Source organism: Pogonomyrmex barbatus, unplaced genomic scaffold (genome assembly GCF_055798465.1).
Source record: "Pogonomyrmex barbatus isolate J1 unplaced genomic scaffold, ASM5579846v1 scaffold20, whole genome shotgun sequence".
Lineage (NCBI taxonomy): Eukaryota > Metazoa > Arthropoda > Insecta > Hymenoptera > Formicidae > Pogonomyrmex > Pogonomyrmex barbatus.
In genome coordinates this window covers 1,790,149-1,814,250 of record NW_028297117.1, presented here as the reverse complement: position 1 = coordinate 1,814,250, position 24,102 = coordinate 1,790,149, and the positions used below count along the sequence as shown (strand labels likewise).

Sequence of the window (24,102 nt, the reverse complement as noted above, 5' to 3'; positions counted from 1 at the left end):
TACGCTCCTACCTCTAATACGACATAGGCTCACGCGGCCAAGGAAAATTGCGCAACACTAAAGCGACCGCGTTCCATTCGTGTGCAGTCGATAGTTTATACGATGGAATTAGGAAGCCACGTGTCAAAATCGCGGCGAATAATTCAACCACCTTAATGAATCGGCGAGACATTGCGCGGCATTGCGAGGCATTGCGAAATTCGAGTTATTACTACGTCGGTAGTTCATCTACCATCTTGCGGTGTCTTAATGTGGTTACTTTCGTAGCATTTATCTACATTATAGAGTTTAGTACATTTCGGCATGTGAATTAATATTGTTTAATAAAAAAAAGTTTACAGAAATATATTCTTTATATGAGAATGAAAAATATTTTTTAATAGAACAGCCATTACTATCATAATCATTTATGGTTTGGCGAACATAATTTAAAAAAAGAAAAGATCCTTGAAAAATAATACAGAAATTTAAACAGACAATTTGTTTTTATGTTAATGTATCAATGATTACTAGATAATTTTATTTATTTTATTTTTAGAGAAGTAATTTAATTTTAAGAAATTTGATTTTATTATTCTAAGATTTCTATTTAATATATAATTTTAGAATGTTAATTTTATTTAATTTTTATTCGAATTAATTATTAGACAAAATATGTCAATTAGAAGATATAAAATCAATTATGTCAAAATTAAAATCAATTGTGATTAAAACTTTAATAATATTACATGAAAAATTTAAGATATATCTAGCTGAGCAGTACATCTGAGCTGTATGTCTTATTGCATGTGCGATTTTCCAGATTGATGAAATCCGACCTAGATCTGGATTACGATTTGAATATCCCGGCTGGATGCGCGATTAGGTATGCAGATGCTGCGAGGCATCTGCCGCAGTTTCGTATTACCGAATTATCGGATTAAACATAGGAATTAAGGTTTTAAATCCACAGCTCAACTCGTTGCGCCGTTTAAGCTGGTACTCATTAAAATTGAAGACTCGAGACGCCACCATCCTGTCTGTCTCTTTTTCTATCTCTTTTGACGACTTGCACGAGATTTTCTAGGCAATTATATGCACGTTGAATGATGCGACAGCGTGAATTTAAATCATCACATATGAGCCAGGAATATCGTAAAAACATGAAGATTAAGAAACTACTATTTATATATATATATATATATATATATATATATATATATATAGTATAGTATATATATATAGCTATTTATATATATATATATATATATGAATAAATACTATTAAATAGATATATATATATATAATAATCTCTCTCTCTCTCTCTCTCTCTCTCTCTCTCTCTCTCTCTCTCTCTCTCTCTCTCTCTCTCTCTCTCTCTCTCTCTCCCCCCTCTCTCCCTCCCCCCCCTCTCTCTCTCTCTCTGTGTGTGTGTGTGTGGGGGGGGGTGCGCGCGCGCGCGCGCAAAGTTACTATATATATATATTTAACAGTTAATGTATTTAACAGTTAATTAATTTGTCATTGTATAAAAATTTAAAAAAGGCCTTGATCTTACGAGGGATGAAATAGAATTAAATCATAGAATTTGATAAATTACAATTAATAAATTGCATTTTTAAGTTTTAACACAACTTCTTTTTCATAATAATGCAAATTCTACAGTTCTATTATCGCAATTTTATTACTGCATTTTGTTACAATAGTAACGCTATTACTTCTTAATAAATTTATTAATATCTTCATATTTTAATAAAAATTTAATGGAACATGTTATAGATATTATGATACCATAAAATGTGTGACTTAAATGTCTACATCGTCGACGAAATTAAAAGGTGTTTTCCGAAATGTCAGGGCAAGATAGGATGAGTTAAAACAGATAAAATAGACAGATAGTAGCTGACCGCCCCGTAGAAGAAAGAAACTTAGCCAGGTAATTAATTAGCGTACGAGTTAACAACTTGGTTGAGTCAAGAGAGATATGTAGGTGGGCTTTGCCTCTGCTCGACCGACAGCCGAGAGTAAAAATTAACGGCAAACCGTATGTACGGCAAGCGTGTAGTTGCATTAACCCATTTGCCCGTCACGACCGCTATAAAGCGTACGTAATACATCCTGCTTATACGACGATGCGAGTCGCCAGCACTGTGGGAGTGAGAAAAAGAGGTGATGGGGGAGAGAGAGAGAGAGACAGAGAGAGAAAGCGAGAGAGAGAGAGAGAGAGGGGGGGCCGTCGCGGTGATCTGACTAGACGGTGTTCGTGCTTTCGAGCACTGAGCGTGCTTCGCAATTGTTATCTAAACACACGAACATACGTTACAAGAAGAACGGCAGCCGGTGGGGGGTCTCGAAGGAAGCTCGAGCTTCGGGGTGAAGGAAATGGCGAAAGTTCCGGATGAACGGGGTAAGTCCCGAGCGCGATTCGAGGGATTGAGAGCCGAGAAAAGTTTACGGCATCGTCATAATTCTTTCTCCCGGTATTCATTTAGAAATTTCGCATCGATCACTGTATGGCTGTATTAGAGTGCACATCGTAGACGACGACACGGTTATGGTTGCGCGAAAACATTGTGGGAAATTACCTCGCAGAAACTTATATAAGTCTTTGTTTTGCGATTAAGATTTTTTTAACGTCGTCGTTACGCCGAAAGAAACTTATTATTATATTAACCGATCTATGTTAAACTTCAAACTGTGACTCTTTATATAATTATTTAATACTTTGTGATATAATCATTCGATTTTTGTAAATATGAAAATCAAATTTTCTTCCTTTTTACTGTTATTTTAGCATTAGAATTTTTTATTTAACATATCTTGTGAAGCAATCTAATCCATTGTAACATTACGACAATGTCATTACAACACCTATCTGTTATCTACATCAGTCATTATATATATGTGATAGCATATGATGGAAAGGAAAAAATATATTCGTTCATAGAAATTTTCCTACCATTACAACACATATTAACAAACATATTTTCAAAATCATAAAATAATCTTTGTAATCTTGTAAGAAGCGAGATATTTTAAATAAAAAATATTGTTTAACATAATTTAAAAGCAAAAATATTAAATAATTGTTATTATAAATATTGTATAATAAATATTGTATAATAAATATTGTCTGTTTATTATTGACGTATTTTTAATAATATTTTTGAATTAATCTTAAATTTATTATATTATAATCTTAAATTCCTGAACATTTATGTCATATAACTATTTAAATAGAAAATATATTATATAGAAAGTTTAAATAACATTTTATTAAAAAGTTTAAAAGTTAACTAAGTTTTCAAAGCCCATTTGCCCCTTTTGTATCCATTGTGAGATTAAAGTACCTATTATCGTATCCTATTTACTTTGTGTTTATCGCGTTCTTTTTTCAAAACGACGACAGAGAATGACGAGTTGCGCGTTGCACAAAGAGTTCCCGCACGATAAAATGGGGCACGTGCTTCGTGAAGACACGCCTCTCGCCACCCTTATCTAAATACGCGAACATACGTTAACGGAAGATTCGCGTGGGGTGGTGGCGAAACGCGAAAAGAGACTCAAGGGTGTCGGTAAGCGAGGAAATGGCGTAGGTTCTGCTGCGATTGTTGACGAGGATGTACGATCAGGAGGGGTCGGGATGGGGATGGAGTTAAGAGCGGGACGCCTGGCGGAAAAAAAACGAGTCCGAGAGGAAGAATCGGAAAAACGCAACAGGGCGGAAGTACGTCGTGGAGATAGCATAGTGCCGTCGTGAAGTTGGAGTCCGCCCTTTGTTAGGTCGCCATACCTTGTTTGGCAGCGTGCTGCCTTTGCGCGCAGGAAACGTCGAAGCCCGATCGAGAAGAAAGGAAGGGAATGCTATTTCGTAACACCCTTCGAGTGAGCTTCCCCCATGCACTTTCGTATGGGAGCGCGCTGCCAGGGATCGTAAAAATTTATCGAAGTCCGCCGATAGAAATCGCATATTGTTCAACGATTTACAACTCACAATCCCGAAACGTCTTTACTTCAGAGAATGACACGATTCCTATAATATACACTTGTGAATGTATATCATAAATCTTAGAATTGATAACTAAAAAATTGTGTCGTGATAAGTAAAAAAATAATGCAAACAAGAGAAATTTTTTTAAATTTTACTGGATAATTAAACAATTAAAATTAACTATGAACATTTAATGATGTTAAGTAATTTAACTGGATTTTCATAATTTAACTTCATTGTTATGATTATTCTAATCAACTGTGATATAATAATGTGGTAATGAAAAATTTTTAATGATAATTTTGTATTTTGGCGGTTACATTTTGCGGTCATTTTCTTGATGTTAATATCTGTATACCTACAGAGCCTATGTATAAAATTAAGAGATGCGCTTTGGACACGCGCTTTCAAACACCTTGTATATTACATGTTATATCGATCCGTCGAGAACAGACAGTTCATTTTATTACAATTGTAATAGAATTAACTCCGCAATTGTTTGAACGTTAAGCTAAACATCTCCGCGGCTGACATTAACGTGACTTTCGCATACAACAATGCACTGAGTTGCACCACCTATACATTACCGCGTTTGCCAACCTACGCGTACACGTGGATTCACGTATGCACACGCGTGACCAGTATTGGCGCATGGTACCGAGCGTGTGCACTCTCTTCGTACAAGAGATAGATTGATAGATAGCTTAATGCACCCTGGGAATCCAGTCCTCCTCCTCCTCCTCCTCCTCTCTCTCTCTCTCTCTCTCTCTCTCTCTCTCTCTCTCTCCCCTTCTCCAAGAGCGACGGCACTACCGCGTAAGTACGCACCAATGAGTATAACGCAGGTCGTGATATCACCACTCAGATAACACTCTAATCAAAAACGATCACGATAGGCGTCAGCCAGGTGAAAGCTGGTCGCGATTGTCCACTGAATTGAAAATAGTATGTACCTCGCGAAATTTAAATGTAAATATCTAAACATTTCAAAACATTTAGAAATTACATCAAATAAAAGTAAATACACACGTACAGAAAGTGCATATATCATTGCGTAGATTAAAAATGAAAGTCACATCAAATTATTGTCATTTGATAAATAGGTAATAACATATAACATTTTAATTTAAAGAAATACGAATATATATTTATTCTCTGTATTCCTAAATCTAAATTGTAAATACTAGAAGAAGATTTATAAATCTATTGTATTTAATTTTGATTAAATTTTAATGGACTTGATATTGTATTATATTGATTTATCAAAATTTTTGAATAATAAATAACAAGAAAAAAGTATTATTATTATTATTTATTTATTTATAAAGAAAAAGAGAAATCCATTATTGATGGAAATTATATTAATATAATATAATTTAAATATTATATTACATTAATTATATTTAAATATAATATTATATTAATTAAATTAATTAATATAATTTAAACGCATTTAAATGCAAATTTTAACACTTCTATCTGCTTATGAGATTTTATTTCGAAAGACAAATTATTTCAAGAAATTATGTTATCAGTTGTAGCATAATGTCATAGATGTAACAAGATAGATAATGGCAATGTAAATAAAGCGCATGGATATACAGCCGTGAATACAATGTTCTGAGATTTGCTGCATAGATAATGCCATAATCTATGACAAAGATTCTTATTCTTGCTAAGAATAGAAAGATTTGTAAGAAAAAAAATCGTGTTTGATAACGATAAATCCAGAATATTATCTTATCCCGTAAATTTAAATTAAATCTATTTATGTTAGCTTACTTAATGTGTTTTTTAATTATTTATTTATTTCAATTTATGTTACATAATTGTTAAAGATATTGTGTGCGGTGCGTGCGTGTACGTGTGCGTGCGTGTACGTGTGCGTGCGTGCGCGCGCGCGCGCGTGCGCGCGCGCGTGTGTGTGTGTGTGTGTGTGTGTAATATTTCTATAAAAACAAATACTTAATATTTAAGTACAAAGATTTACAATTATTTATAAATACACACACACACACACACACACACACACACACACACACACACACACACACACACACACATTTATGAATAACTATGAATCTTTAAATATTAAGTATTTGTTTTCATTAAAATTATTACATTTTTAAAATTTATGATTCTCCCAATTTTTTCTATTAAGTCAGAAATAATGATTAAGTCAAACAGCACGTTTATATAAATAGGCTTGTTTAAATAAAATAGGAATTATTGGTCTTTACTACGAGAAAATTTTGTTTTATTTATATGTTTTGCATTTGCAACTTAAAACAAATTAATTTGCATTTAATTTTATTGTTAGGAACGCTTTTGTTTTAGACATCCACAATTGATATATATTTTTTAAATATCTATTCTGTAATTAAAAGTTGTGTCGATGATATTCGGCTTTAGCGAACAAATCAAAAGCAAAACAAGCCATTATTTACGTTCACGAATTCAGGAATTCTGTTTTATCTCTTTATTTCGCTTATCAATATAAATTATTAATAGAAAAGCCATTATGAGAGATATCTGTAATTAAATACGCACGTATATATTTGTCAATTTTATTATTTTATTCTTTGCTCAAAGTACCAATCGTGCTTTGTGTCTCGTATATTCTAAATCTGTTTCTATGGGCGGTTTGATTAATTCGCATTTATTTTACCACGAGGAATGTCTTTATCCTCTTCGATGCAATATACCCACGTTTGAAACCCCCTTTCAATTTCCACGATGCCACGATTAAAGGGCCGTTATTCGGGATTGGTGGCCGCGATCGAAAGCAGGACATTTAATCCGTTTCTCTTCACACACACACACACACACACACACACACACACACACGCGCGCGCGCGCGCGCTTACGTACATACACGCATGTATATATGCGCGCATCTTGCGTTTTAGAAAGCGACGTTCACATACTGACTATTGGGCTAATAAAAGACTGTCAGATGTATGTCATTAAACAATTGATATCTTTCGATCGATTTTTGTGCATTTCTCTGACCAAAAACTGAGTGGAATCATGCGATTTCGACGGATATCGGAATCGGATCGCACACAAGGTATCATGCGACCCTGTAAAGGAAATGAGAGCCGCAGGTGAGAGATAGCAACACGTTCGTTATATCATCATCCCTGGTATATCGTCCCGAAAAGCGGAGGGCGAGTTTCTCTCGGACAAGCTAGGGTGGAGAAGGGAAAGTGAAGATTGATATCTAGAAGGGGATGAGGAAGGGGTGAATAAGTTAGATCGTACATCCAAGCACCTTTGTTATTTCGTTCCTTTGATACCGAGCACATTGGAGGGGGGGATTAAGGTGTGGGGGAGGGGGATAGGGAAAGTATCAGATCGAGTATTCTACCGCGCCGTCGAATGAAAAAACATTGCGCACTCCTCTCGTCAGTGTCCCTTCACCCTCCTCTCGTTCCGCCTGGTGAATCTGGTGGTAGAAGGACTGGGGAAAAAAGGGCGAGAGGGGTGCCTGAGCACGCGCAGCTCAAAGGCGTTAACCGGCCCGTCGCCGCGGTAGGGGTGGCATGGCGCCCACCAGGATATCGACGAAAGTCACCTCACCGAGGATTCTTCTTCTCAAAACGAGACATAATAACGCCCCTACGTTACGTCTCTGCTTCCGTTCTGGCTCTCTTTAAGACCGACTGCAATTGTTGATTTTCTTAGCTGTGTCTCCATTAGCCAAATAGTGACATAAAACAAAAGAAATTCGCAATATTTAGATAATATCGATATTGAATCTTTTTTTGAATAACTTGGGATGCGTTGTTATATACATAAATTTAAAAAATTGAAAATTCTTATTTGATTTCTCTTTGATTGCGGTTTTGAAGTCATTAAGAAAAATTAATGATAAAATTATTTTAATTTCAAAAATTGCGTTATCTTTTTTTTGTTTTTAACCATATTAAAATATAATCTTAGATTGAGATTGAATTATTGTTGGAATATTTAAAATATCTTTGAATTTAAGCCAAAAAGATAAGTAAGATAAGTAAAGATCGGTAATTTTAATATTGATGATTTATTTTTGCAAAATTATTAAATTGAATAATACCAATACTTATTTAATTAAATATATTAATTAAATTTTAATTTAATGAAATAATTCTTTTATTAAATTAAAATATTAAAATATAAATTAAAATAATTATTTCATTAAATTAAAATATTTTAATTTAATAAAGTAATTCTTAGGACAAGATCAAAAAAGATTATACACATATTGTTTATTTGATTCTATGAAATCTTGAGTTAGCTTTTTGCTTCTCTTCTTTATTACATATAATGGTTTGTCATTTACAATTTTTTGTTTTGACGATGTCATCATTCTTTCAATTGAATAGATTGATAATTGAGATAATTGAGCTAGGAATTACATAGTTACATAGTCCGTTACTATAAGAAACGGATATCATAATTACGCGATGTTTCACCAGCATGATTAGTTACGCGACCCTTTGTGTTCTTTGTAACCTTTTAGGTACGATACACCTATTGAGACTGTGATCTTCTAGGCGAAATGATCCGTTTCATCCTTTAAAGGTTACAACTGTTAAATCATTTGGTGGTCATTCGTGACAGAAAAAAGGTGGACAGAATCGTTCAGCGAGTTTCGCAAGTTTCGTCGAACTCGTTCCCACGAGTGCATTCATCGTCTACTACATTGTTTAATAGAATTATCAAAATTTGAGAAAACAAAGTTTTTTCTTCGTTATTTCATTTAAAAAATCATTTTGTATCAATATTTTTAAATATATAATATAACTTTTGATGCGGAATACTTTAATTAATAAATTTTCAATAATTGAGGACTTTTATTTTTAAAACTTATTGTTATAGTTTCTGTTTTTGATAAAATTATTTCACTGCTGTATTAAATTAAAGCATTCACATTTCCATAAATTTAATTAACTTCAACGGGCGACATAGCTTTCCGTTTCTTAATTGATAGATCGAAAAAAATTGTAACATTTCTTTCAAAATTGATACTTTAATTAAGCTTTTGGATATAAATTTTTTTTTATTTTATGTAACTTTTTGTTAATATAATGCTGTATATTAAGCGATAATGAAACAATTTTTTTACAGATAAAAAATTTAGTTTTTATCATTATTTCTATGATTTAAATAAATTTTTTCGCAAATAGAAATTAAAACATTATGGTAGAATTAAAGATAAGCGAATAAATGCGTAAAATAATTTTGAATACTTTTGCAATATTCGCATATATATATATATATATATATATATATATATATATATATATATTAAATGCAAACATTTTTTTATGAAATTGATAGACTTTTAATATTATATTTTTTAATTAATTTTGAACTTACAAAACTCTCTAGAGTTCTCTAACTCTAATGATGAAAAATTAAATAATAAAAATTTATGCTTTTTTTTACATTTACATATGTCTTATATTATCTTATTCATTATTTTTATACAATTTAAACTTGATAACTTATAACGATGTGATAAAAAACAAATATATAGTCATAATTATTCGAATTTGCTTTGCATTGGTGAAGAAAACGAAATTAATAAGACGTTATAAACATTACTTAATATGATTATCATTTAATTATTGTAAGTTATTAATGACAATTTTAATTTATATTAAAGCTAATGCTACGTCATAGATTAGTACAATATATTGCTATGTCTACATTTTCTTTTTTTTTTTTTTCAAACTTTTATTTAAATGTCCATAATATAGCATAATACTTCATTATATGTATTTTGTAAACTTGATCTATGCAAGGTTTATCGACGGTCTTTTACGAGCACGTAAATTCACGTTACAGAGGGAATGTTTATAAATTAGTGTTCACGCGCGCGCGAGATGAATCCGAGCTTATCGCAGGGGTGATGGCAGAGAGCGCGGGCGGATGGACAAGCATAATTGTTTGCTCTGCTAAATGTCAATCCGATAGCGGTGGCCAATGAAGTCCGTGATTATGCTACCAGGATGTGTTCGTGGCGGATCGAAGGGAAAATTAATCTCGTTGTTGGGGGTGCAAAACGCATACCCCAACTTTGGACTAAGGATCGACGACAAATTAGTATGTATTGAACCGTACATATCCCTACTACGTGAAAAAATACTGTTTTTATTATTAAATCTTACATTAAATTTATTTTAAATTAAATTAAATCTTACATTAAATCTTAGATTAAACCGTTATAAAGAATACATATATTTTACATTGTATATAGAATATTAGCAAACATGTTAAAAAATTTTTTTGAAAGTATTTCTTTATTAACAAATTGGAAAATACTCAAAGTATTTTCTTGTCACGTAATATCTTTTTTATATAATTTATACGTAATATTTTTTTTTAATGATTTATAAATTTTATTAATAATTAATATCTTATTTATAATAAATCTTAATAATACTTTCATGGTCCTTTTTTATTTATTCGTTTAATTTAGTTGTAAATTCTTAACTTTTTTATTAACATTTTTTTATAATATAGTTTAGATTGAAATGTAGCAACATTATTTAGAATAAATTAATTAATGTAAAGTTCCGTTGTTGGTTTTTTTTTATAAATTAGATTTAAAAGATTTTTCACTATCCGTTGATAAATAATGATAAAATAATTTTTGTTAAAAGAATCAATTTTACATTTTATAAGGAAAACGAAATTGTAGACGAAAAGCTTGGTACATTCTGTATTTACATATATTCCCAAACTTGAAAGGTATGTCGGAGCGCAGACGGAATGAACCAACCCGACGTCTCGTCGTCGGATTCCACTGCGTTTCTAGGCAAGATGTTGAAGAGAGGAGAGGACGCCCCTCTCGAAAAACAATATCGTTACACGTCGTCGCGCGAATCCCGCATCTCTCATTGGCCGAACACACCGCGATGTTACCGACGATTCCCAGGCGAATCAATAGCGTTACAGAAACTCACTCTCGCGTTGTAACGCCGAATATTACTCGCGCCACGAACGAACGCCGTTGCATCCTCCCTCCCGCTGATCTCTCTACCACTCGCCCACATATATACATGGCTGTAAATTCATAACTGTATTAGAGCCACTGCACTCGAAACGGCCGATGCGCTCGATGGCGGCTTCATCGGATTTTGACGTTATTGAGAGAGAGAGAGAGAGAGAGAGAGAGAGAGAGAGAAGGGCGAGAGGGATAGAGAGAGAAAGAGAGAGAACGGGCGGACACTTCGTCGATAACGTTTTCCAACGGCGGCTACACGGTAATGTCCGACGAATCGATATTCGGAGCACCCTCCCCCCCCCCTCCCCGGGGAAGGGGGTGACGGCCCGAAGGCGCCGGGGCGACGAGGGGTGCTGCCGTGGTCAGGGTGAAAAGGGATGGGACGATGGGGGTTCGCTAGACGGCGAACGTGTGTTCCGGACGGCGCGTCGTTGTTCGGGGACGGCGATCACTATTCGATTAGGTTTCACTTCAGCTTTCGAAGAAAAACAATATGCGACTACTTGAACTGAAGTAGATCGCTTTTTTTGGCGGTTGGAGAAAGTGTTGACCCTCTCATTTTTGATGTGGTCATATAGATGTATAGCAAAGACGTTTAAGGTGTATAGTTTTTACATGTACATCAAATATTAAAAAAAATAACAATTACAAAGTGTTAACAATTACAAGTGTTTTAAAAATTCTAATCACTTCTCTTAGTCTCTCTCTCTCTCTCTCTCTCTCTCTCTCTCTGGAAATATATACATTTATTTATTAAAATATAATTTAATTTGTATCATATATAATTATTTTTATGTACTATTATTTGTGTTTGCGTTAAATTTATAAAAAAATATATGCAATGAAGCTTTATACTGAATGGTGAATACATACACATTATTTTTTTCTATTTTTAAATATACACAAATAAAAACAAAGCAGAGTTTATTAATTCTCGAAAAGTAAATTATAAAAATACAATATTTTTTACAAACTAAATTTACAATCTATACGGAAACAACATAAAATCATACAATAAAGCCATTCATGTGTTTTATAAAAATAATAATTAGTAAGCTCATTATATATATATATTTGATACTTATAAATAAGTTTTTCCACTTTTTATATTATTACTTTTTGCATTTACAATGCCTTTTAAATTAAATTTTTATGTTAAATTATTGGAAAAACCTTAAGACTATTTAATATCTGAGCCAATTGATTGGATCTCATTAAATATATGCTCCTGCTTCTATTTTTATTCTCAGGATTCCAACCTTCATCAGCTGACGTCATAGGTGCCACGTGCCGTTGTGCTTATTAAATATGTAAAAGTAACTTTCGCCGTTAAGATATATTGTCGGAGTTTTCAAAGGCCATATCAAATCTCGCGACCCTCATTCGTAATAAATGTCTCAACGCGAGAGATTACGAGGAAAAGAAGAAAAAAATGTCGCGAGAGTGAGCCCCATGGGATTATCTCGAGCGTTTGCGTTAAATGTCGGGATTTATAAGCCCGCCGTCGTCGATTCTCGCGCGACGACGACGGGTCCAAAACTGGTCTGTAGAATTCGCCGAGGGTCTGGACTTCTCGATAGTCGAGATTTATCGGGTCTACGGGTTTGACGAATTCGATTCTGGAGCAATCCGGCTTGTCGTACTGTTGCCCTGCTTCTCGTCCCCTCTTCCTTTTCAGACTTTTATACGTACTGTTACATCCCTTGGGAAAAGGACTCTTGCCGATACATCTTTAGCGAGATTTATTGAACGGATAAATGCCACCGACTGTATTGCCTCGAAAATAGGCTTTCTCGGTTGAGAATAACGAATCCGAACTATTTATTTTCAAATTAATTATCAATTTTATCTTAACTGTTTGTTTTATGCAGGAGGAAGTAAATTTCGAGAAGGAAAGTGTCTGAATGTAATTGTGTAATTAAATTGTGATTACACAAAGGACTTTGTACACGAAAGGAGAAATTGTTTCTGTAATAGCAGCGCTCAGAAATTATCCGTAGGACTTTTGCTACAATTCTTTAAGTGGAGCAACGATAGAGAATGCGAGATTTAATACTGTTTTATTGTTTCTTAACTGCCAACGGCGGGACACGAAAATCGTGTTGCGCAATTGCTCGCTTTTTTCGACCATGTGAAATATTCATTTGTCCATTTTGCCCAGCAGTTGTGCAGGATACACGGATGCGTTTTCAAGATTCACGATGGAACTCGTCGTGCGCACGATGGCAATTAACTCGAAACATTTTCAGCATCAATTAGGCGCTAATGTTTGTAATAACGACTGACGACGACGGCTTTAATCGCGATGTCGCATGCGACATTGTACGACTTGTACGAAACTGCGAGAGTGCATTCCTGCTTTTACAGGAGACATTCGTCTTGTCGGTTCTAAGCCGTAGAATAACGTTGAATACTCTATCTCGAATATTAATATAGTATCGCACGAATCCTTTGTTACAATAACGATGTAAGATAAATTTTCAAGGACTATATATTTTATTTCATTTTAAATAAACTTAGTAAATTATTCTTAGAAAAGCTCTCTGCCTGTATCTCTAACTATTTTAGTTATTTAAATCTTTAATCTTAAAATATAATTACGTCACATCAAATAATTTTTGGAAATACTGGACATGATGTAGATAATTATTTCGAAGTTTTACCGATATTGATATCGAGGGAATTTATAAAAGATTAAATGTATCCATAAGTAGTGCCTATCTTTCTCGGATTGAAAATAAAAAGTATTCGTATTTGGGATTGCATTTTGCAAAGGAATTTCGCGGATGAAGGAACAATTTTTAATAAGCATCTGGTACTTTGTGAAGAATTCTATACTCGGCGGTTGTTGCTCACGAGAGATTGAAATTCCCGCTTCGAAACGGTTTAACATTTCGCGGTTGTTGCTCACGAGTAGCCGCAAGCTACGCGGGATATAAAGTCCGAGCGGTTGGGAAAACTTTCAAATTGAGCATTCAATCCAAATCCGTTACGCGAAAGTTTGGAATTAATAAAAATAGACGATGGATAAAGACGGAATAAATAAATTTTTCATTATTCTCCATGTCGCGGTACGTGACACATACACAGAATGATATAATTAATAGTTAATCGCTCTTAAAAAAAGTCATAGGAAAGCTATTTGCGATATCTCCTGGATAAAAAATTTTATGTATGTATTTCGCGCGTATGTATCTTTACTACTTCTCATTCCTAATCCCACGGGATTTCGCGCGAAATGCCATTTACTCCCGAGGCAAATGCACGAAAATCGACAGTTTCTCATCGTTCCCACGCGGAAGCTGGTGATCCCGACGCGATCGCTGAAGTGACCGCGTTCTTCTTAAGGCCCCCCAGGCATGGCTGGAGCGCGGCCAGTAGAAGAGAAGTGGCGCGGCACTTTGCCGTGGAGAGGGTGAGGAATCGATAGTATGAAGAAGACAGTATGAAGAAGAGAACAGTATGAAGAAGAATCGAAGAGAGAGAGTGCTATACGTGATCGGTAGGAGGTTGAAGAGCGGGATTGCGAGTGCGGTCAGGACGTCGAAATCGCATTTGAGAACACTTTGGCCTCTCTCGAATGGGTCTTATAGCGTATATCTGATCGCCGTTATTTTCAGCGACGAGAATAAATGCTCGCGATTACCGGATAAATTAAGAAACGGTCTTGACGGACTTTTATAATATTAAATCTGTCGAACGAAAAAAAAACTTTATAATTTGATCGACGTTTAATTGATATATATATGATTGTCGACTGAGATCAACCTTTCATTATTTTGCTGACGGATATTCGATATAGCATATTTTGCACGGGGTTAGAATTTAATTTGCATGTAATGCGTTGCGAGTTACGCATTGTTGTCTATTCATATGTTATTATACAGCACGAACCCAGCTTGTGTTCGTGTATCAGTTATCATGATGAAGATAAATTTGATATTTCTATGACAGCAATGATTTATACGATTCTTAGTGGTAATCACTTTGATAAATCGTGTTCGCGCCTGATGATCTTAATTTCGCAATAATTCCACGAAACAAAGCATTATAAGTGAAGGAAAGGCATAAACATATCGCAAAATTGGTTAAGAGAGACATAAATACGTGCCCGACACGTTAGTCCGGTGATTCTCTGTCCCCTCCCTTCTTCACACAAGTACATGGCGAGCACTAAGACGGTTAATCAAACGATAAGCACGTTTGGAACTGATCCAAGCTAGATTCGTTCTCGTAACGGCGTTGTATGTACTGCTCGAAACAAGCAGCCGCTAATATATATTTCGTACATCAACGACCACCGTTTTATGTCTAGATTTAAGCACGTGTTTGTTTTCAATTACAAAAAAAAAAACATTGTCGCAAAATCATCAATTAGAAATCAATTATTACAGAATACAGAGATAGCGAATTGGGTCCTTTGGGAGAGCCATCTGTATTTAATATTTTCGATTTATCAATTTTAACGAGCGTGCCTGAGACGGTAATAAGATCTCTCGTCTACTTAAAACGCTGAAATACTTGAGCCTACTTACCGTGTCTCGATTATGACTATATCACGCAAATATTTCTAGTCTCATATCTTTATCGCACGTACAGTTAATAAGTTACCCGCTCCGATTTTTGTTTCCTCGAGTAAGTTTCAACCTACCGCGGCGCTAATCGCGATAATTTGTAACTGTTCACGTCACTGGTCTTCCACAACGTAACCTTCTCCGTTTTACCGGCATCTCTCTACGAGATTGATATTTACTCTTTGCCGACCGACGCGGCTTACTCAGCAACGCTCGGCCATCAACGGCCGACTACCTACCGCGCCGTTTATTCGTGTTTGTGAGCCATCGTCGTCGTCCTCGTCGTCGTCGTCGTCGTCGTCGTCGTCGTCGTCTTCGTCGTCATCACGATATCTCTCGTGCTTATTCCTATTGCGCACTCGTCCTTTGATGCGTACTCTACGGGCGATTTCTAACCGATGTTCTCTTAGCACCGGTATACCCATGGCACTCTATTCGCTTTTCTCGGTACTAACGAGCGCTCGTAGCGGCGAGCGAGAGGAAGGACGAGAAGGTGGAGGTGATGTTAGTGAAGAAGGAACGATACGAGCAACGGCAGCAGCAACAGCAGCAGCAGCAGCATTGGCATTAGCAGTGGCAACAGCAGCATCACGATGCAAAGAATCGCGTGCGCGAGGGAAAGGGCAATGGCGAAGAGCAGAGGGCAGACATGTTACGAGAGAAAGAAAGATCTGGGCGGGAAAGAAAGAGGATGGGCGGGAGGGAGGGAAGGGAGAGAGTTACCTCGGGAAGAGCGAAGGAGAGACCAGGGACTGGCTCAGGAGCGAGCCAACGTCGACAAGATAGGAGGCGGCAGCCTGCAATTACTAGCTGGAATGTCTGGGAACGCGTGGGACTCGATCCTAAAGGCCCGACCACGACAAAGTCCTCCCTCCTCTTGCCCGATCCCTTCTTCCACATCAACGGCTACTCTGTGAGGCCCCTACCTAGTATAGGATGACCCCGGGGAAACGCCAGGACTACCTGCCGATCGTGCGGCGATCTTGCTGCGATCATATCGCATACTTAATCCACGAGACGCGCGTCATATACTAGGAAATAGCTATGCTACGCGAAACGTGTAATCGTGCACCAAAAAGAGAGAGAGAGAGGGAGGGGGAGGGGGGGCATTTTAAAATTTTTTTTATGAAATCGCGATTTTAATTAATTCTTCTGTTTTTGCTTGCCACGCGATTCTCGATACCTGCGTCCGATCTCGAAATTCAATCGAGAATCGAAATTCAATCGAGGAATTATGTAAATTTAATTTTGGCTGGAAATTTAATTAATGCTGTTTACTTAAGGTCACGATAAAAAAAAAGCTAGCTCACTCCGTACGACGGACGAAAGAGTAATCTCGTTACTTCATTTTTCGCGGTGCACAGCACGCGACGTTCCGATGTCACGATATCGTATCGCGGGATGATTTTAATGAATATAATTAACGTCTACTTATGCGCTACATCCTTCTCAATCATTATCTATTGTGGCCGGCGCAATTTCTTTTGCGGCGCGTTAAATCCATTTAATTATGTAGATTATCCATTTCACGATTAGTATAGCACCTATTATTATGATTCTTGGAGCAGTAAGAACTTGACGTTACTCTTGTTACAGTACAACAATGCAATAATTATTCTTTACAATACTTAAAAATAGGTATTTGTCTTTTTTTATTTTCTATAAAATTCTACTTAAACTATTATTTCTTATGTGCTTATAAAAAAATTTATTTTATTTTCGTTACATTATCTTTATAGTTAAAATGTACAATATGTAACTTATATAAAGCGTATATTGATTTTACCCATACATACACACTCATATATTTAAAAAATGGGATAGAAAACTTTTTATTTTTAATATTTCTAATAAATAATGAAAAAAAGAGAGAAGTTTTCAAACTTTCTCAACTTATACAGATACACTAATCATTGATTCTCAAATCTATCTAAAAACTAATGGAACTTCTGTGTTTAATATGGATAATTGATAGATTTCTGTCATCAATAAATATTTGGAGACATCTTGACGTTTGGCGCTCACTACATTATCTCTTTATCTTAACAAGGGTAAATGAACGAAATTCTAGAGAATTATATAATTATTAAATATATAAAATGTATTATTTAAAAAGTTTAAGTAGGAAAGGAATGTTAATTATGTAATATTGTTATATTTCTCTTTAATTAATTTATATAAATGTTACCTATATATTAAGAATAAATTATCGGTACTAAAAACTTGTTTAATAATTTAATAAATATTACATATATTACACCACTAAATGTAAATCAATAGGTTACCAACGATACTTGTTTTAATTTTTAATGAGTTCCGTAGCTTATGAATACACGATTTATTTTAAATACTATTTTCGGACTTTAAATTGCTTTATAAACTTTGACGAACAAAACATAAACGAATATTAGTTTTATTTTTATGTAGACTTACTTTCGTAATTGAATTAAGTAGAACATCGAATATTTTTGATACCTACCCTACGGCGGCAATGCCACAAAGACGACGAAATCTACATCTCACCTAGATTTCGGATTAGGATTCGAATTTCGCTGTTCATCAATGTCGATGTGTCGGCATTGATACCGCGAAACAGACTTGGCTCCTTGTCGGAGGAGAGAAATTTGGAGAATCCCTTTGTCGCGGCGCCGTACGTTAGCGCGTCGAGTGGCCGGGAGATTATCAACGGGTTCTCGAGTGACCATGAGAAATTGCTTGCTCAGGATGTCGGATAATCACGAACACCCTGTGAACGTGAACTGGCAGGATTATGCGAGCCTGTGCATATAGGTACTTGCTCCTCGTTCCTCATTCCCCCCCTCCCCCTCCCCATTCCCTCACTCTGACTCTCTCTCCTTTACGTTCTCTCCCCTTATACTTTATCGGAGTATCTATTTACTGGACTTATGCTAGATGTGAGAATAATACGCAATTTTTTTATCTTTAAGCACGTTTAGCACAATAATTTATTTTATGTTTTATTTTGCTAATACGTTTCTTCGATACAATTTCTCAAATTACTGAATTGGCAATTTATTTTTCGCTACTGTTCCTCTCATTATGCAAGAAGAATTCGATAGAAAAGTAAATAGAAATAAATAATTCTTTTTTATTTCCTTTTATTTGCATTTTTTTTTTATGTTTATAATTCTTTATCGAGAAGTTCTTTATTGCATACGCATTTGAATCTATAAATGTTCTTAAAATGTAATATATCTTTATTCTTCGAGATATAGGTGGCTAGGATGGAATAAATTACTTTCTTCTTCTGTTCTTCGTCTGTTTTCTATCTCTCTTCATGTCTAGCTTTCCTACCGAGGGACCGTTTCTCCTCGTATCGTCGTCTCACAAATCTTCTCTTGTCTCATCTGTTAAGCCCTGAAATACTCGAGCGTAATCAATAAGGATAGCGCGGGCCAAGAGTACGTACTGGTGTGTACATTGGCGTCACAACCGCTTCTGCATATGTATACCATATATTCGCGTACACGTACGGCGCTTGGGCTTCCTATAGCTATATACACACCTGTATAAGATGCTTCCAAAGCGTTGTCACGTAGTGGCAAGATGGCTGGGATTCTCGGCGTGGTTATGCACGATGTCTTGACCACATTCGGTCGGAGGCCCAGTATAACGAAAAGCACCGCAGCCATCTTTCGCGAGAGATTTGATAAATCGACTGTGACATTTTGAAGATAACGGTGAGCTTTCACCACAAAAGGATGCGATATAACAACGAAATCCTGAAGTGGTCCTGAAGAACCACGACGATATTCCTTTAAGAAATCCATCTTATATGTTAGTCTTGTTTTTATGCATTGCGCGTGATAAATTCCCGATTTTTAAGTTAGATATTAATTAATGTTAATTAAAATCGCAAATTTAGATATTCTCGAGCTAAAGTTTACTTCGGATTAATAGGGAAATGGAGTTCCAGTACTCATCTGCATTTTTGAAGCTTAATTCGTCAAGGTCTTTTAATCTCCAATGTAAAACAGCGTGCTAATTAAGCTTCTAATTAAATTCACCAAGGAAAAATCGATTATGAGTTACATGGCGAGCAAAATCCTATTACTCTTATGAATCTTTTTTTCGGAATAGCTATATATGGACTGGAATAGACTAATATCTGTTCCAAGTGGCAATTTTAATCTTTAATAATTTCAATTAAATTTATTACATTACTATTTAACAGTAATGCAGGATATATCAAAGATTTATAAATTATATAAATGAATGGGGCATAATTTAACTATCTAATTTTCAAACACATACAGAGGAAGATTTGTTACATTATTAAATCAAATAAAAGTTTATTTTATCTCTGCTTTTAGAGAGGAGAAAATGGAGCTCAGAAAGAAAATATGTCTTTCTTACTTAATTCTGCTGTGCATAAGTTATTAGTTTTCGCGAGACAAGTTTAGATGGATGATAAATGGATGATTTCATTTACGGTTTTGCATTGTCAACTGAATTCGGTATAACACACTTGTCAAGCATAAATTTCACACCGTTATTTACACCGTACGATCTTTCGAAATTCATTACATAAAATATTCCTGGAGAGGATACATGGTGATACCAAGATAATCGCAATGCACATCGAGTACGACCGCGATCGACGTAGAAAGCACCAGTCGCTTGTACAAAAAATATATTACTCATGAGTCAATGGATGGCATTAATTCCACACGTTCTTAAGGCGATTATCGGCCTCCATACGCATAAATTTACATGTATTTAATTTTTTTATGTAAGTTTAACCACTGTTTTGCAACCGAAGAACTGGTGCTAAAGTCATCGCTCTTATTTTTACAACAGAAAGATTTTCAATTTTATGATTAATGGCGTACACGTCATTGTGTTTGTATCAGTTTTTAATACTCTTTGAAAATTGGTGTCTACATTAGTCATTTCTGTTAGTTATATGTGTTATGTTTATTATTTTCCTTGAAGGATCTTATTTCCAGAGAAAACATTAGTTCAAATCAGATTTGACTCTATAACGCTTTCTTCCAAGAATACAATTTGTATCTTCTTTTCCAATTATCGAAAATAGACGCCGTCGTTCAGCGCAGCGCGCAAAATTGCTCATGGTTCATGCGAATCGAAATAAATTTGACACACCTGTCTTTATAATGTAATAAATGTATGTACTGTTGTAAAGTACACAGGCGACTCATTTCAGTATCTTACGTCCGTATAAAAGCCATTCTCTTACCTTAAGCGCGCGCGCGCGCGCGCGCACGCGCGATGACGACAGCTTTCGGCGCATTGTACCGCACGCAACTGGCGTGTTTCATTTGTCTTGAGTTACAGCGTGACGTAATCGCGGGACTTCTTGTAATACGCGCGTTATAATAGTCACCGATGTTGCGAAACGTCGCACGAAACATGCGAATTGACCGCGATGCTGAATTGCACGCTTGTTTGTACAAGAGACGTAACTCAAACATCAATTACTTTTAGTTGACAGTATTTCGGATATCGTACTACTTTTAAATATTTATATACATATAAAAAGAACCAATATATCATTTTTTCTGACAAGTTTCTAACATGAATATAAATAATTAAAGAATTTGCAGATACTTTCATGTAAATATGAATATATTTATGGTTATGAGAGAGAGAGAGAGAGAGAGAGAGAGAGAGAGAAAAGAGAAAAATAATATTTTATAATCCTAAATTTGTTTACATGAATTAAGATTGTGTGCAGTTAAATTATATTTACAATGTAACATACTATTATATTTTTTAGAACACTCTTTAAGAGTTTGTATGCAAATCTAATTTTTTTAATATAAAAATTGTTTATTTTTTATTATGCCGATATTAATTTCTTTTCATATCAGAGTAATTACAAATTGAGTGTGTTAATTTCACTAGATGATTAATCACCTATCATTTTACGTATTATATAAATATTTTTCATTTGGCAGGTATGAATTAGCTGTTAAAATTGATTTTATTCTTGTTATTTCACGCAACATGTCATAATAAAGTATAATAATTTCCATGCTCAAAATAGACATTATTGGTTTTAATTGAAAAATTATCAGTTTTAAAAACTGATTCATGTATGTCAATAAATTTCATTGAATTTATTTTTTAGTGTGATAATTTTAAATTATTTCACACCGTAACAAGATTATTAAAACTTTAAGAATATCTTTAAAAATTTTGTAATATTTTAAGCTTTTTAATCTTCACAAAAATATTCATTTCGATCAGAATCTCATTTTGACATGAAATTATAATGTAAAATTGTGAAATTATGACATGAACTGTATTGAATATTAAATATATATATATATATATATATATATATATATATATATTTATTAATGTACAGAGCACTTTATGATATTTATATTAAATTTTCGAATATTACTTTGAAAATTTGGAATCTACTTTTCCTCGCATAAATTTCAATTTTCGATATAATCGATGTGATTAATCAGGATCGGAATATAATTCCAGGCATTGAAGCGGTGCTATTATGGACTACTTTGTATTAACCTGCACAATCATCGTAATGCACGATTGCTCCGATTAACATCCTCGATGCTTGCCGCTGGATAATGATAATGATCCCTCGAAGTGTAGTGTATCGTCATGAAAATGGAGTAATTTCAGCCGCGGTCGATCTATTCGCTTTTATCCGGTGCGCCGTTGTTATCCAACCGAATGTCGGCTAAATGTCTTGCTGCATATAAATCGTGCGGATAAATTTATTGTGAACCGTAAAATAGTGGCGTGTACAACGGCGTCCACGGAAACTCGAGCCGGCAACAAAAATCGGGGATTAAGTCCTAGGACAGGTTTCCCTTTCGAGCTGTTTAATCGCCGCAGTGCTCGACTTAACTCGGATTACTTACGCGAATGCCTCTGCGTTAAATTGCATAATTTCCTTAATTCTTTCGACAAGCACCGTTCTTCTGTTATGGGTCATGGAAAGATATCTGTACATCATTTCCGAGAAGATTGGATATAAAATATAATATTGATATTTACATATATACAATTTTTATATCAAATGATCAAATTGAATACATAATAAATTTATCAAATTAAATTTTGATAAATTTAATTTATTATATTTTCGAATCTTCCAAAATTTGGAAGGCAAAAGATAAAAAAAGAGAAGATAAAAAGAGAGATGGAATTGGAATTATATGTAAATATCTTTTTATATTCTTTTTTCGTGAACATTATTATTGATATTTGTACATAGATTAGGTAAAGATAAATATCCCATAATGGATGAGAATATATAAGCGTGTTATAAAATATGACGCGTATAAAATTAATTATAAACGCATAGAAATGTCACAGGGTCAGGGATTAATGAAGTTATTAGAGTTACGGTTATAATCTATCTCCATTTTTGTTCAGTGACACTAAAAATATATCACGCATATTAAATATTATACACGTCAGAGCCTCAATTAATTTTAGGATTATATATAATAATTTATCATATACATAATTAATAAATTGCTTAATATACATATTAAAAGACTTAAAAAATTTGAAATATAAATAATTGATTATAAGATTAGTGTATTGCTTAAATAAGAATTAGGAATATTAATCAAGTATAACTCTGTTTAAGTCAAGTATACCTACTAAATTGTGCTAATACCTTGATCTTGTATAGTAACGTTCCTCCTGTTTTTCACCCTCGTCAAGTTGGTTCGCCTGCTTTACTTGTCACTCTTCCAAATCCTCTTAATGTCGTACACACATGATGATTGACAGTCTTAATTTTACATTATACTGACATATGAAAAGAAGAGATTAATACCAAGTCTATAGAATGTTTTGTAAGAGAATCTTAAAATACTTTCGACAAGGAGCAAGAAAGAAATGTAGTAAGAAATCTATTCGAGAAATTCTTTAGATGCGAGGAAGCGTAATTATAAAATTGCAATTAAGTTTCTTTGATCTGAGAATACGCTTTGCATTGTCATTCTAGAATCGGATTCTTCAGTCTTATTTCTCTCTTTTTTTTTTTTTTTTTTTTTTTTTTTTTAAATTCTGTGAACAAGTGGGTTGTTACAGGAATTTTTGCGATATTGATCCCGTTTGCGTATGTCCGTTCGTTCGTTCCATGGGGAGGATGGTAGACACAAACTAGAATTTCCGCCCGCGAGGTTCAATTTCGTCCCCGAGAATGAAGGAAAGCGAATGCGGGAGAAGCAAAGGGCGCGTCAGAGATGAGGGGTGAGGACGAAAGGTGGAAAGGAACGAGGGGATGGGGGAGGTGGGGTGGGGGAGGGGTAGCAGGGGAGAGTCAGAAAGCGAACTCGCTCGAAAGGGAATATCGCGTCGGGGTTGGATGCTAATTAGCATTTTCCAATTAAGGCGCCGAAGGCGGCGGGATCTTGCGCCCTCCGCCGGGAGATAGAGAGAATCGTTTCGAGCGAATTATCTTTCGCGTCGACACCGAGAAATCGCGTTATCGTCCTCGTAATTCGCGCCTCGACTCTCGCGATTGTTGACTCGCATATGAGATTCGCGCGCGGATTCTCACGGAGAGACACATGTAATTATAC

The 24,102-nt window shown here is 34.9% G+C and overlaps 1 protein-coding gene and 1 long non-coding RNA gene across 5 annotated transcripts in view; both read left to right on the top strand.

Annotated features, from left to right (window-relative positions):
- The window catches only part of PlexA (plexin A), a 251,240-nt gene that overhangs the window by 96,869 nt on the left and 130,269 nt on the right, over positions 1-24,102 (top strand). The window lies entirely within an intron of this gene.
- Positions 1,412-4,109, top strand: LOC148936537 (uncharacterized). Its single transcript, XR_016139443.1, has 2 exons — positions 1,412-2,386; positions 2,472-4,109. It is a non-coding gene; the product is annotated as an uncharacterized LOC148936537 (long non-coding RNA).